Raw genomic sequence first — 17,500 nt, forward strand, 5'->3', positions numbered from 1 at the left:
TTCTCGTGTGTACTTGACCTTCCATATTTCTTCTCGTGTTTACTTGACCTTCCATATTATTCCTTCTCATGTGTACTTGAAAGCAACTGACGACATTAAACGGGTCCTACAATAAAACAAGAGTCATAGAGTGGAGTGAAGGAAATAAGATATGGTAAGTTTTCAGATCATGAGCGAAACTGATGAACAGTCATGGTACAAAACCAATAATTTCACAGTAGTAATGAACATCTTGGCTATAAAATAATGAAGATGGCTCACTTTATTTAAAAAATGGTAATAACAAAAAAAAAATAGCAAAGGGAAAATAATAAATTAAAGAATGCCTAAATGTTTAAATAAGTGCAGCAAATAAATTAAAAGATTAAAATAGAGTTTCCCCAGAGCAATCTCAATTCTCTGCTCATACCAACAATCTTTCTTGTGAGGCGTCATGAATCGCAAACAAAACCACAAACAAACTAACAATATGATCCTGGCAGAGTCAATTGCGTCAGCCCGGGGGGGCAGGGAACCATCGCACTCCAAGACCTCTGAAAAGAGGAAATCGCGGGTTCTTCTTTAAGAATAATGTAACCAAAACTCATTCCTCGCAGCTTTATGAAACAAACAAGTATCGGTCGAGTCACGCAAAGCAAACACACACCTTGAGGCAAACACAGCTGCTATGTAAACACCTGTTCCGTTGTATACACCCAGACAAATGAAACGCCAATTTCGAGGAATTTACCTCAAGCTGACGAGCGAGTAATAACAGCACGAATAAACAAATGAAGTTAATTCAAACCAGAATATGCAAATAACGAGAAACCTATACAAAAATTAAGGCAAAAAACAATAATCCATATTGAAGAGGATGCTAGCTAATATATATGTATGTATGTATATATATATATATATATATAGTATATATATAAATATATATATATATATATATATATATATATATATATATATATATATATATATATATATATATATATATATATATATATATATATATATATATATATATAAGGAAGATAAAAGTTAAACAAGTATTCCAGGAGGCTGCATGTGAGGCGTTACACTGGGAATGACCTTGACGGGGTTAAGAGCTTTTTGTAAATTGTCTGACTCGCAGTACAGTTTCAAAATATAGTATAAAGCATGTCTATTATTATGTTAGATTTGGTGAGTGACTGGCAATGAAGAGTAGATATTTTAGTAGGCCTACAACTATCATGTTCAATATCCCATTGCATAATATTCCAGAACAATTTGTTGGCAGTTTTTACGTGGATGTTGACTGTGTTGTTTGGAAATACAATAGCTCAAAATGTAGATGATGCAACTCTTGATGTTATATTCACTGCTGCAAACGTAAAATGAAACTGCTATTCGCCGTTACAGAGACTGGAAACGATCAGTAATCGTTGAAGTTAAAGGAGCATTGCGCTGAAAAAAGTTAAGTCTACCTTAGTTTAACCAGACCCTGAGCTGATTAACAGCTCTCCTAGAGAGGGCTGGCCCGAAGGATTAGTTTATTTTACGTGACTAAGAACCAATTGGTTAACTAGCAACGGGGACTACAGCTTATTGTGGAATCCGAACCACATTATAGCGAGAAAAGAATTTCTATCAACAGAAATAAATTCCTCTAATTCTTCATTGGCCGGTTGCAGAATCGAACGCGGGGCCAGCAGAGTGATAGGTGAGAATGGTAACCACCCGTCCAATGAGGAACACAGGGGATCTGTATTAAATATCCGATTTTGTACTCTGCTTCCATCCATAATTCACAGTTCATGTCTATACTCTACTGAACGATTCTATATACCATCATTTGACAATACAATGTTGCCTTTGACTCCACATTCTCTTTTAAGCAGCACAGAAGTCTGTATCATCTACTGGCCCAACAAAACTAGAAACTTTATTTTCAATGTATAATTCCTCTCAGAAATGTTTTCTTTACCCAAAGATGCAAGCCAGTTTCGGAACGCGGGGCCAGCAGAGTGCTAGCTGAGAACGGTACCCACCAGTCAAATGAGAAACACAGGGGGATCTGTATTAAATATCCGATTTTGTACTATGCTTCCATCCATAATTCACAGTTCATGTCTATACTCTACTGAACGATTCTATATTTTACAATACAGTGTTACCTTTGACTCCACATTCTCTATTAAGCAGCATAGAAGTCTGTATCCTCTACTGGTCCAACGAAACTAGAAACTTCATTTTCAATGTGTAATTCCTCTCAGAATCCTACTTGGTCATTTTCCAACTTCCTTTGTATTAAGAATCAGAGCATACAATTTTTTTTCCAGTGCATCACCATGTACATTCTTTCAAGTTATCAGTGTCACAATGCCCTTTACCACATGTATTTCGTGCCTTTGATTATGAAAATAGAAAACTTCTTCACGCCTGGGTATTCTGCTCTGTAGAAGTTTTTTTATGAAGTCAACACATTTTGAAAAATAATAATAAAGGCAAGGTAACAGAGGTGAAAGCAATTTGACATAAGCTTCTTTCTGTTATACTGGAAGCAATGAATATGGGTGCAGCTCTATAAAGTCTCAATGATATTGAAAGGAGGAATAAATCTTTTCTTACAAGACTGAGTGTCGACAATTCATTATCAAACGTTGTGTGAAGTACTGGAAGAGTGCTGAGAATTTTAGGTGCAAACTGGAACTATTCATAGGTTACTAGGAGACCCAGTAAGGAAACTTAGGTCTATGCAGAGAAACAGCTTGGAATCAGGCGGAGCTCTATGGATGGATGAAGGAGGGGCTTTAATTTCTATGTGGTCGTGGGACGACGTTGCAGAGGCTGGTGACAGTGTTTCAAAATATATGGATGAGAAAATAATTGTTAATGGAAGTATGTCTAGAAATATAAGACCCACATGAGAAAAACTGCCAGTTATGCTCATGTGAAAAGAGTGTCTAATCAAGTCTTTTAAGGAACAAAAAGTACTGAAGATGGCACAAGGAAATAATGAGGCAGGTTACAGAGTAAATGACGTTAGCTAGGTAGACTGTTTTCATTTTGCAAATAAAACTTTATGTTAAGTTAAGTATATTAGTTTAACCAGACTATAGAGCTGATTAACAGCTCTCCTAAGGCTGGCCCGAAGGATTAGACTTATTATGTTAGAGAGAGAGAGAGAGAGAGAGAGAGAGAGAGAGAGAGAGAGAGAGAGAGAAACTAGCTGGAAATAGAAATACATGCGCATGTGTGTGTGTCGGCACATTCACAAATAAATCTTCTGAAATAAAAGACTTGAACGCGTGACGGGGTCGCATGAATGATGTTATTTACTACTTTCCATTAAACCGAAAACTCCGCAACATAAGCTCAGACTTAATCAATGACACAAGGAGAAAGGAGCAAGGAAACCACCCCCCATGAGAAAAGAGATATGCCACCTCCGTGAGAAAGGGCAATCTTCGGCTAATTACAGACACTGACACTGCAAATTTAGCGTCTGGTAACAAGAAACTGAAAGAACTGAAAAAATCAGGGTTTTTGTCAGTTCTGAAGAACTCAGGAAATCATAAGGTTCAGCCTAAACTTACGTTGCGAGAGAGTGCATCAATGCAAGAGAAAAATTACATTCAGACATAAAAGACACGAGACGTTTACAAAAAAAAAAAATTGAACCAGTGAATCGGATGCTTATGAATAAAAGCCTCTGATCATGTCTTACATTTTTTCAAAGCCGGGTCAACATTTTATTATACACCTATATGTAAAAAGTTCTGGAATTACTGAGCACATTATCTCAGTTAAACGAAAGGTGCAGATATACTCGTGTTCACCCGTCTGCTTGAAAAACCTCTTCGAAGAATCATGGAACTGTTGGAATGCTAAAGGATGACGCATTCCAGTCCAAAGGAAATGAGGAAAACACTTCTCCAACAATTCAGAGCGTTTTCCAGTAGACTGTAATAAACCTGATAGCTAACTCCAACCCTTAACTAATATTCTGCAAATCCAGAATACACAGTTTCCTGTGCATGACGATGAAAAAATGAATAAAGAAATAAATATGAAAAACTAAGTAACAATAAGTGACAAGGGGAAGGAACTACTGGATGGGAAACTTTCTGATAAACTTGCACCCCACGGCGCAAGCGGCCAGGCCAATCTTATCAACACCAGTTAGGGCACAAGTTAGAAGTTGGGAAGGAGAAAGGCGCAGGCAGCTGGCACAATAGTGTTCCTTGGGGAATGCATCATAGCGATGTTTGGACAGCGGGGAGGGAAAACCAGCTGTTACCATCTACCATGTTGCTTGGATGGCTCGCTCTCGGTTCCTTTGATGCCTCCTTCGGTTTTTCGTATGTATTTCTTCGGAAAACAAAAAGATTAATGAAAGGTCAAACTGGTCGAGGATAATCGCTTCCTGTGGGCAGCAGTTCTTTCTCCTTCTTCGGCTGAATCCATTCCCGAACAGGTCAGAGTTTATGATGCTTCTGACTCGGTGATAGCTAGGCAGTCAGATGCTTTCTTGTCAAGTCACTTCATTAGCTTTTCACCTATTTTCTATTCGTGGTCCTTTCTAGCGACCGAGCGTGAGTTTTTTCATAGTTTTAATTTAAATGACAATTTTGTTCATCGTACTTGTATGTATTGCAAATACATAAAATGCAAACAGTATATCAGAGAGAGAGAGAGAGAGAGAGAGAGAGAGAGAGAGAGAGAGAGAGAGAGAGAGAGAGAGAGAGAGAGAGAGAGAGACTAATCAACTAAAAAGCTGGGTTTTTAAATGTAAAAACGAGTATCAAAGTGAGAGAGAGAGAGAGAGAGAGAGAGAGAGAGAGAGAGAGAATCAACTAAAAAGCTGGTTTTTAAAATGTATAAACCCAATATCAAAAAAATGTAAATGAGAGAGAGAGAGAGAGAGAGAGAGAGAGAGAGAGAGAGAGAGAGAGAGAGAGAGAGAGAGAGACTGAACAACTAAAAAGCTGAATTTTTAAATGTATAAACCCAATATCAAAAAAAAAAATTATATGAGAGAGAGAGAGAGAGAGAGAGAGAGAGAGAGAGAGAGAAATGTATAAAGAATATCAAAAAATATAGAGAGGGGGGGCGGGGGTCTGAGATAATATTTTTGTATCAAGAGGACGAGCAAAGCACTAGACGTAGAGGACCCGTACATCCTTTGTGTTTGGACTCGAAAGAACAAAGAAACGACTCTGTTGAAGACGCGGAAGATCCGAGATTAAGATAAGATTGACTTAATCGCTGGGGAGGAAAATAAGAGGGAGCCAAGTGGAATTCTCAATTGATGGAAATGATTAGCTGTATTTCATATGACTGATCTGACTCTAAATCATTATTGCTTCGAATTAATTTCACCCCCGATTATTTCATAATCAACTCTAAGGCGTCACCATCAAAATTAACAACAATATTATATTATTATTATTATCATCATCATTACCATTTTTAATATCATTATCATTATTCAGAATCCACGTTACCACTGCCCCAAAAACTAATTCTTTTATGTTAAAAGCATGACCCGTGAAATGATACGTACTAACAATGACTCAACTTGGAACAATTATAGAAAAAAATACTGTTCGAGATGATAACAACATTTCACGAGATATATTATGTTAAATCAGTAAATATTCAGATCATAAACGAAACATATTCAAAGTCTGTATTCCACGGAGGGCAGCTTCTGTACAGTCGAGTCCTTGGCGTAAAAAAAGGAAAAAAAATCAACTATGCAATATTCTAATTAAATTTTAAAGGAAAAACATTCAAATTGCAACAGATGTCATAATTATTTCAAGTGTTTCCGGCTTTGGTAATTATTAAAAATATTTTAATTTTGTAATATTTAGTATCAAAAAATCAATCTGACCAGTAGAGCTATCAATTTTCTTGATTATCCCTGTGAATAAAAGTCAAGTTTTTTTTTTTTTTAAAAGTCAACAGGCACTCGAAACATTCTAACAATTGAGTTTGAGTTTAAAATGTTCCTATTTTAATTTTTACGGGAAAAGACTGTTCCTGCATTCTTTCTGATTTCTTGATATCGCTAATGATTTCTACAGCATAGATACTAATCATGTAAATAAACCACTAGAGTACTTGAAATTACCTATGAGTAATAGCAGTCACACAGAAAGCTCTCGAAACTAATTTTTTGCCAATGCATAGTATGTGGCCTGCCTACGAGAGAGAGAGAGAGAGAGAGAGAGAGAGAGAGAGAGAGAGAGAGAGAGAGAAAGTTCCTTATGTGGCAATGTGCGCTTTCGGGTTCTCTAGCTACGTGATAAAATATTCTGTTGACTAATATCTTACAGATTTTCTTATAAAGAGGATTATATGTCATGAAAATTTGGTGTTAGAGAATGTAAATGGATGTTCTATTTTTTTACTGTAATATTATTATCTCTCTCTCTCTCTCTCTCTCTCTCTCTCTCTCTCTCTCTCTCTCTCTCGTGTAATGGCGATTTCCGGTTCGATATAACATGCGGGAGGTAATTATTTACTTTGAGTTTAGTTTGTCGTGTTTATTATTCGAGTCTTTTTTTTTTTATTGGGCCTTATTGGTCCATAATGCGAACAATTTTTTATTTTGTCAGAGTTACAGTTTTCTTGATTACTTTCTCTTCAGGTAAGGGCTAAAATAACGTAAAATGATTGGGTTATCTCCTTCAACAATCATAAGTCGGTTTAAAAATAGTTTAACAAAGTTCTTATTAATTTCTTACTTCTGTCATCAAATCCAACAACTCATAAAGGTAACCTACCATCCGCAAACAAATAAGTAGAAATATGTCAGATAATCGTTCCTGTAAAACTTTGAGTTTTACTGTTATAAGTTCTGAAAGTTAGATAAAAACTGCAGTTAAGTAAAGGACATAAAGAAGCACGCACTTATCAGAGGGTTGTATAAGGGTTGTATGACCTCTTGGGTCATATATGCTGAACCGAAGCGTAATACGTCCAGCGAAATATCGGCTGGGTTGCAAAGTTCTAACTTGATTGTTATAAACACTGGGTTAAAGAGTACTGACCTCACCACCATCTACAAGTATACATGCTGGGTTAAAGCATACTAACGGTGAGGTTATACGAGCTCAGTTCAAGTGTGCTAAATGTCACCTGGAGGTAAAAAAAGAGCAGCTGCCTTGAGACACATCGTAACTTGTGGCCTCTCGACGGCCTCTTAAAAACTTCCGATTGCTTTGAGACATAACTTTCCTTTTATAAAGGGGTGTGTCCACTACATTTTTTCGGATTTAACCCATTTCTCTTTCTTCACATATCTCTTTCCTATTTCCTTCCGGCCTCGTTCCTCCGTCCCATCGGCCTACTCTTGAAATAAAATACTGGAACCCAAATAGAACTGAAAACGTAAATACGTTTACCCGTTCTTTCAACTGTCTTTTCTGTTTTTATGCTCAGACTTTAAGGTAATTTTGTTACTGTCTTCTTCGTCTCTAGATTAAAAGAATTAAACTATCCTGGACACATGTGTAATAACTTATGCACATTCGATTTGTTTACAAGAATCAAATATTACTGCGAAAGCTTGTCCGCCCCCAATGATTTTAGCTCGAAGAAGCAAAACAAGCTGATGAATATAAACAAACCTAAGTATAGGGGGGTGAACGTGTCCTCATTCGTTGGCTATCGTAGTGTATTAATGATAATATTAGTGCTACGTCAGTAACATCTCTCACCGTCACAGGCAGCCAACCCCTCCAACCACAAACGCACCCGAAACATGTGCACACACACAGACTTCGCCCAGGCACTTCATGGACGACCCAAGCGTCGCCCCTTGTTAGTGTCACGGAACAAGACGATTTTTCAGCTGTTCGGAAGCCTATAATAATCTCACCCTTCTCCGACTGACTTCTATTTAGCAGATGGGGGTGAATTGAGAATGATTCTTTTTTTCTTGGCCTGATTAATAGCTCAACATTTCGTTTAAGTACCACCGTCAGTCAAATTCCCTTTCTCACCAGCCGCAACCCGGTCATTTTGCCCTTGTGTAAATTTCAATTTAAGGGCTCGTGGGTTCCTGGAATAAGCGAATTCGGAAATAATTAAACAAAACTTTATACAAAAATAGGAAAACGTTTATAGCAAAATACAAAGAATTCTGTAAAACTGTAGCAGACTGAGTTAGAAGCTGGGGTGCTGACGGATGGCAGAGGCGTTACAATTACAGGTAATTCCGGGAAGAGAAAGAGAGCACGAGTTAGACATGTTAAAGTAATGCGCGCGCATATGCGCTTGTGCATGTATGTACGTATATAGCCAACGTAGCGGTGATGAGGTTCCCGTGTAGGTGTATGAAGCAGAAGAAAGACCATGACAGGTGTTTACAGATGGGGTTCATCTTTATATATAACAGAAATGGATCCGAGTGGCATTTTAAATTGAAATCATGTGATAAAATGTTAAACTGTCTTGATTTTATACGATCACATACACACAAACACTAGCAAACGCACACACACACACCGTATATTATTGTATATGTATATATATATATATATATATATATATATATATATATATATATATATATATATATATATATATATATTATATAAAGACAAAATCTATGAAGGAAAGACAAACAATGGAGCGCTGCTAAATAAAAGACAACAAAGTTGAAAGGCCTGGAGCACTCCATTGCTTCTCTAAAGGTGGATTTTGTCTTTATTTATACATTCATCACGTTCCATATTTTTCGTGATTCAGTTATATATATATATATATATATTCCATATATATATATACTGTATATATATATATATATATATATATATATATATATATATATATATATATATATATATATATATATATTAGTCAAGGGCTGGGGATACTAATGTAGAATGTCCTATGACTGAAAGTACCTATTGGAGGATTGTGGATCGTCAGTGAGAGGATGGGCTCTCTTAGCTCATTCACTCAAGGCCAGCAATATCCATTCTAATCTTGTTGGATGCTAAGAAAGAAAAAACAATAGCATTCTCGATCTTCCGAGTCGTTTGAAAATCACCAGATTACCTCTGCCATGAGGTTCACAGCCCTGTACACAATACTTATTTAAAAATAATTGTTGGTTTTGCAGCTTTGAATGTGAGTGAATATGAGACAAATGAGAAGAAATGTATGATAGTTGATATGTTCAAAGAGTAAATGCTGGCAATTAAAGATAGCCAAGTGGAAGGCCGGGTGTCAGGACTCAGAGGAGCCGAGAGTGATTGTCTGAGGTGACTGAGAGATGCAAAGAACGTGTACATAACGGTAAAGTAAAAATGTGTTGGTCATAGGAATAAGTCGGTTTAATTGAGTTTGACATGAAAAAGCTTTCGATAGGAAGAGTGTAAAGCTAAGGAACGTGAGTGTATATGTAACCAATTGGTTCTTAGCCACGTAAAATGAGTCTAATCCTTCGGGACAGCCCTAGGAGAGCTGTTAATCAGCTCAGTTGTCTGGTTAAACTAAGATAAACTTAACGTAAGTGTATGATACTGAATAAGAGTTTCCAAGCGAGTTTGAATCTGATCCTAGTAGGGAATGGAGAACGAGGAAGTGTTGTTGCATTGGGTAATCCGGTTGCTCAGAAAAGCACCAGAGAAAGAAACATTGTAGTTTCTTAGTTTTTGAGTGATTGAAGGGAAAGAGAACGGATAAAATATTTTGGAAAAATGTTCGGAAACTGTCTTGAACGTTCGGAGCTCATGGCTCCCGGCGAGTACCATTCATAAGAAAATCTAAAAATAAATAGGTTAGGAAAAGAGTTTATAAGATTATGAGTTGAAAAAGAGCATTTCTTGTTATACCTGATCATCACGTGGTTGAAGCAAAATTAAAACCAGAAGGGAGTTTTTCTCCATAAGGAAGTTTCACACTGTGGCTATAAAAAAATTAGCACAAGTGAACTGGATAAGAAAGTGATAACATGTAAGGAGAAGAGGTATGAAGCATTCACCTATGTATAAACGTACAGTGCAGAGAGAGTTAATAAGTGAAATTCATAGTGAATAAAAAATAAAAAAGGTATCTGTAGTTACGCGGTAGTCGATGAGTTGCTGATAAGTCTCCTGCGTAGTTCGGCACTCATTCTCGATTCAATTTGAGAGACTGGGGTTCGATCCCAATTTGAGTCATAAGTTTATTTCTGTGAAACACGTGTTCATGTGTTCATTAGCTCTATCATATTCACGCTGAAAGGGTAATTCGAATGAAATACTAGCAATTGATTCACTAGTGGGTCGGGAAGTTGGGTAAAATTTGCTGGTATGTTAGGCGGCAGCCTGCCCAAGAAAAACCCTCAGATATATATATATATATATATATATATATATATATATATATATATATATATATATATATATATATATATATATATATATATATATATATATATATATATATATATATATATATATATATATATATATATATAATATTTTCTGACTCACATCAGGATCAGAACCCAGGTCTTTCAGTTGACATTGCTGAGTCGGGAAGTTGGGGAAAACACGCTGGTATGCAAGCAGTTAGCTTGCCCAGGCAATCCCTGTGTGCAGTGGCGCTCAGGTTCCAACTTCATTTATGACTTGTATGGCCTAGTGGGCAGCGAGCTTGCCTTTCAACTGAAAGACCTGGGTTCGATCCTGATGTGAGTCAGAAATTTATTTCTGTTCCACACGTGATTGTGTGTTGATTATTTCTAATATATATATATATATATATATATTAGAAATATATAATTATATATATGTGTATATATATATATATATATTAAATGTATATATATATATATATATCTATTTTTATATATATATTATATATATATATATAATATATATATATATATATATATATATATATATATATATATATATATATATATATATATATATATATATATATATATATATATATATATACAAACATCTAGCTGTAGTTAAAAACTTAGTCACCGGCAGTATTATCCCAAACCCGATTTCCCGAGTTAGTGTCCTACCAGGGACACCATCAATAGCATTCAGACAACAGGACATCGAAGGATACGGGACAATGCAGAATGGCATTGGCCTTCCATTCGGTCAATTGCAATCGAACAAGGAAGAATTGGCTATGTTGCTATTTTTCGCAATGTCCGCACATTTTTATGGAACAAACCAAAATGCCTTAGAGTAGGCCAACGAGTTTCCTGGGAACAGGCGATTCATTTGTTAAATTATAAAAGAAATGAGCAAGGATTAGAGAAGAGAGAGATTAATCACGTACAGGTTAAAAACTTAATAAAAGATTCATCACAGGCCTCACATTAATAATGGATATAAATTTGCTTGACGCACATATATATAAGTGATAATTACTCCATACAATAATTTAAGCGAAAACTTGGAAAGTGTCGGAGTTTAAATCCAATCTCTCTCTCTCTCTCTCTCTCTCTCTCTCTCTCTCTCTCTCTCTCTCTCTCAGATCACTGGCTACATCAGGTGCGGTATGCAAATTCCCCTAATTAAGATCTCTTTTAGGTTAAGCCCAACTAATGAATAATAACCGATAATGAATCACCAAATCAAGTGTTTATTTAAGCGAAACTAATGTGGAGGGAAATCTCGGTTTTTGCCGTTCTTCCAATTTAACCCTCAGAGGGGCAAAAAAAAGTAAATAAATAACACAAAAGTATGGCATCAAAGCGATTGGATTCCTTTGTTAAAGATACAACACAAACGGGATCCAAACACCTTTAATTTTTTTTTTTTTTCCATGCCTGGTGGCCTCTCACACCTTTTCATTACTATTGGCAACAAACAAAAGCAACTCGGATCGATTCTTTAATGCCACAAAAAACGCGATATCCGGGACAATTGTTGAAGACTCTCTCTCTCTCTCTCTCTCTCTCTCTCTCTCTCTCTCTCTCTCTCTCTCTCAGATAAAAATGAAAACCTAACACTAACACGGCGAAAGTAATTTAATTGCAAAGTTTTAATTTATATATAAGCTTTATGCAACCATGAAAAATATATACCATGAAAAATAGCCAGAATGTATAACACAAACGAACGGATACCAAAAATCCCACTAAAAATTGTTAGTGTCACCTGACTGCGCGTTGCCAAATAAATCTAAAACAAGGAAAAACTAGATAAAAGAACAAGAATAAAGAAAAACGAAAAAAAGTGGAGCAGATGACGAAAGATCGCTGAACCAACAATGGAAAGGCCTGAGCACTTATTGTCAATAGGTTAAAAGTTTCTATTCACGTGAAGATGATTAAACAAAGGTTCGTTGACACCCGCCAACTCCGCTTTTCCACTTCTGCTCTACCTTTCCCCATCGGGGGATTGGAGGGCGAAGGCAGGGAGGATTGGAGGGGGAAAGCAGGGAGGATTGGAGGGGGAAGGCAGGGAGGATGCAGGGGAAGGTTGGATTGGGGGAAGGCAGGGAAGATTGGGGAGGCAGGGAGGATTGGAGGGGGAAGGCAGGGAAGGGAGGGGGAAGGCAGGGAGGATTGGAGAGGCAGGGGGAGGAGGGAAGGCAGGGGATTGGAGGGGGAAGGCAGGGAGGATTGGAGGGGGAAGGCAGGGAGGATTGGAGGGGGAAGGCAGGGAGGATTGGAGGAGGAAGGCATTGGAGGGGAAGGTTAGGGAGGATTGGAGGGGAAGGCAGACTGGATTGGAGGGGAAGGCAGGGAAGATTGGAGGGGAAGGCAGGGAGGATTGGGCAGGAAGGCAGGGGATTGGAGGGGGAAGGCAGGGGGGATTGGAGGGGGAAGGCAGGGAGGATTGGAGGGGGAAGGCAGGGAGGATTGGAGGGGGAAGGCAGGGAGGATTGGAGGAGGAAGGCAGGGAGGATTGGAGGGGGAAGGCAGGGAGGACTGGAGGGGAAGGCAGGGAGGATTGGAGGGGGAAGGCAGGGGGATTGAAGGGGGAAGGCAGGGAGGATTGGAGGGGAAGGCAGGGAGGATTATTCTGCGTCATTAGTTTGATCTGGCTGGAAATATAATCGAAAATATTTAAATGTTAGAATAATTTCATTAAATGAATGTTTCACTCTTTTAACGCTAAAAATCAGGAAATGTTATATCAAGATTCTTTTTTTGGGAAATTTTCTTGAACTCTGTTGTAAAATGATTCCTTGATTTATAAAAGTGCAAGTGAACTTGAGTATCTATTAATAAAAAACAATGCGTCAAATAAAAAAAAATACCTTTCACTGAAAGAAGTGACAAAAAATCCCCAGCATTTTTCAAATTCTAGAAGAATGAAACTGCGCAACTTAAAACGTTTACAACCAAAAAAATTGTATTGAAAAAGTAAAAAAAAAAGACTCAACTGAAAAAATATTATTAACATTATTAGAACATTATGTATTTTTCTTTTTATTACAAGGCATACACAAACATGACGGATACAAAGCAATAACACAGACCATAATAAGCCGATAAACTAATAGCAATATAAACAAAAAATCACATCAATAATAATAATGATTCATCAAAAACTACACTAATAAGGCAAAGGAGAACTGAAAACGTATAAAAAACATATAAAAAAATAGAAAAATATACAGCTAAGTAAAAAAAAGAAACCAAATAAAACAAAGCCGAGCTAGTCCAAGGATAATAACATTGTGTTAGGTTATTCTCCCAAACCACAGGACCATATAGTTCAGAAACGACGACTTGAAAGATCCGGCCTCGGCTCGCCCGCTTCCTTATTTTCCGAGAGCCTGCAAAAACTCCATTTTTCCAGAGAGAAAGAAAAGAGAGATTCATACCTCTCTCTTATATGGTTACGGCTTTTGTCGGGGAAGAAAAAGAGGGGGGGAGGGGGAGGAATGGGAGCTCCAGAACGTGGGAGGGACGAAATGTCCCGACCCAGCACGCTAAAAGGAACTCTATATATTTCTTTCTTTATAACCAAGGCATCATTCCAGTCCATTTTTTTTTAATTTCCGCGGATAAAGGAATTGCTATATGTGCTCTGTGCAAATACTGGAATAAGAATAAGCCAAGGCATGTCTATTCTTGAAACATTTTCTACTGCGGGGACTTGTGCATTTTACAAGGGATATGATCATCACTACTACTGCAACTTCTTCTGTTACTACTACAGTAACTGGTACATAGAGTTTTTTTTCACATAATAGTTTTAAATGATAATGACATAAAAAATATATAGTTTTTCACTAAGTATAGGCACATTTGTTATTTCATTGTATGCTATATTTGATATTTCAAGTGTCATTGTTCACTCTTGCAAAACTAAATTCAAACTCAAAAATTCTTTCATAGATCATTTGCTATGACGAGAAATCGGTTCTTCTCTCTTCGAATACACATGTTTTCAGCCTATTAAACCCTACCAACAGAAATGACAGATATTTTATTGGAAATCTATTGTGAGTTGCATGTTCTGTACTGAGTACAGTATTTGTAGTTTCAAGTTCAGTTGGGTTTGATTGATCGAACTGGGACCCACTACGATTTAGTCGTATGTTGCTCCAAGTCCAGCTGGGTTTAACTAAACTGGGACCCACTAAGATTTAGTTGTATATTTTGGACTGAGTTACAATACTTGGAGTTCTAAGCCTACTTGGATTTGACTAGACTGGGACCCACTAAAATCTAATGGGTCCTGGCTCAAGTTAAACTATCTATGAAAATGATCATGACCATCGCTGGCTTAGCGACAGCATCACCAATCACGTCCTCCCAGTATTTCAAGGGGTATGGAGTAATTTGGTCCTTGGGAGTAATACCATCTACGCAGAGTCTATTTGCAATTGCCAAAAGTTGTGAGCGTCAGAGTTACCAAGGCTGAGAAACTTTTTATCTCATTCCTTGTCTGCGATTAAAACTAATTCTTCTTTAACTAGGCCTGGATAGAGAAATATCAAAGAAATTTCATAACATCTTTGCAACTCAATTCCGACGCGTTAGTTTGTACTTTTTATCTTACGCCACATTAACGACCTTTATACTTTTTGCTTACCTTACTTTTTTCCAGCCTCGGGCTATTCACACCGGACTCAATTAAATTCGCAATAGCAATAATATCAAAACTTTGTCGTACTTCGTAGCTTTCTTCCCAGACTTCGTTTCTCTTAGGCCAACACATGCGTCAATACTTGGGAGAGAGAGAGAGAGAGAGAGAGAGAGAGAGAGAGAGAGATTCCGCAATACTTTGTGGCCCACGGCTTCGCAGTATCCCTCCTTTCTTTACAAAACTGGGAAGAAGCGAGCAGGCATATTAAAAGTATTAGCGCACAACCCCGTGACGATTACAAGACCTTTACAAGATACTTAACCGGCTCTACATGTCTAAGTAAGTGTAGCATGTGTGGAAGGAAATTTAAAAAGAAAATGTTTAGCTGCCTCGGGATAGTTCGTAAAGAGTTATTATATTTATTATATTCATTACATTTACTGTAATAGTGAAACAAAGATTATACAACATGAGGCAGAATTTATATTATCGGTAGAAAAACGTGGTCATTAATATCCCAAACAAAGCTATTTAAGTAAAAATCTGCCTTCAGTCACTTGTCACCATTCATAATACCTATAATATCTATGAGAACAATATTTTCGTCTAGAGTCTGCATTTACACTTGATGACACGCCTTCAAAGGTTATTCCATCATGTACAGTATATAACAAAGCCTTCCCACATGCAAAATCCTTGGTTAAAGTCACAGGTTTAAACAAAATGACCCGCATAAAACTACCACAGGTGGGTGTACTAACGGCATCAATATGATCAAATAAACGAACCACGGGTGATTCTGAAAACAGCTCCAATAACAACTGAGTAAAAGTACCATACATAGGACAAACAGCAACGGCATTCATATCCCAAACAGGTCGATATTAAAGTCACACTCCTCTTAGGCTGTCATTGTTTCATTAATCTGATTCGTGCCAGCAAGGGCTTTTGCACCTGTAGGCGACTCTACATTTAAAATGTGCCGAACAATAAATGTCTGGGATGAGCAAATACCTTCAATGGCATTTGCTGGATGACATTGTCAGAAAGGACAATGCTAACATTTACGACACACTTCAAAACAAGACCGAAGAGAAAGAATAACGGTTTAACAAATTGCGTCATTCTTTCTCAAAATAAACAGAGAAACAAGTAAAATGTTACATAAACTACGGTTGCACGAAACTAAGATGTGAATGAATAAATATAACTTCCCAATACCCATTTCTCAACCGGAAATCCATGAGGAAGAGAGAGCGTAGTATATGGTTCCGCGTCGTCTGCTGACTCGCCTCCTTCTTCACAGTTATGGAGGCTCTTCGTCAATCAGCGCAACTTGTTCAACGGCCTCTCGCGTGCACCAATAAGCGGGCCTGACCCTCAAGAGACGCTGCTGCTCTTTTAGAGGTTTCGATCCTCCTTAAGCAAATCCCATTCAAGAACAGCTGGAGGAGGATATTTTGAAGGAATGGAGAAAATAATCCTATTAAGTGTATTACAATGACTCCTTCTGCCACACAAAGAGGATTTGCTTCTTTGCTCCCTTCGTCTTCTTCTCTCGCCTCCTCGGCCCTCTCCTGCCGGTCCTTCTCCTTCTCACTACCTCCTTTCTTCTCTGCTTCCAGGACCCCTTTCATCTCGTTTCCTCAAAGCGAGGAAGAACGTTTCCCGCACTCTACCTCTAATTCCTCACTATCACTCTCGCCACCAACTTCTTTCTGAATATTTTCCATCAACCACTGATTCTCCTCATATACCACGGCTGCAGCTTTATTTTCATCTTAGCGAAATTGATTGCAATCAAGCAATATTAGCTGTAAAATGATAATTCTGGGGTTCTGCTGCACGCCCTTCAATTTCTTCTCCTTCTCCTCTATTTCAGTCTATATTTATGCCTTAATCAGTATCATAAAACTTTGAGGCCCTGGACATGACCCATTTCAGTTTAAACGTCATCATACGAAAATCATTTTTCTGTGGTGGAGGAAAGGAGGGGGTGGGGAAGGGTGGGTCGAGAAGCGGCCTATATGCTAATAACTGGTCAACTCATGAGAAGCCAATGCAAGATTAGTGTGTTTGTAAATGGGTTCAATTTTTAAATTCCTAAATGACGAATTTCTCTTCCTAATAGATGTTGATCCGAACTCTTTAAAAAAAAAAAAAAAAAAAAAGGAAAAAGGCCATTTCAACGATTTAAGAGACAGGAAAGCAGAGAATTACATATCCCAATAGCAAAGGATTATGACGGACTGATCAAACCAGTTGACCAGCGAGTTCATGACTTCCTCTAAAGTACCCGTGGGAACGCAAATCCCGAGGAACACAGCCAGAGAGCGGTCACGCATATAACTTCCACTAGAACGAATTGTGAAACATTTGCTGCAAGTGTAAGTTCTGCGATCATTTCTCACTAAAATAATGAGCGTTTTTATTGATTACCACGAGCACGCAGCAAGGTAAATGGAGCCCTCAACACAAGTGGCAAATTACTCTCTCTCTCCCAG

The sequence above is a fragment of the Macrobrachium rosenbergii genome, chromosome 3 (genome assembly GCF_040412425.1).
Source record: "Macrobrachium rosenbergii isolate ZJJX-2024 chromosome 3, ASM4041242v1, whole genome shotgun sequence".
In the NCBI taxonomy this organism is placed as follows: domain Eukaryota; kingdom Metazoa; phylum Arthropoda; class Malacostraca; order Decapoda; family Palaemonidae; genus Macrobrachium; species Macrobrachium rosenbergii.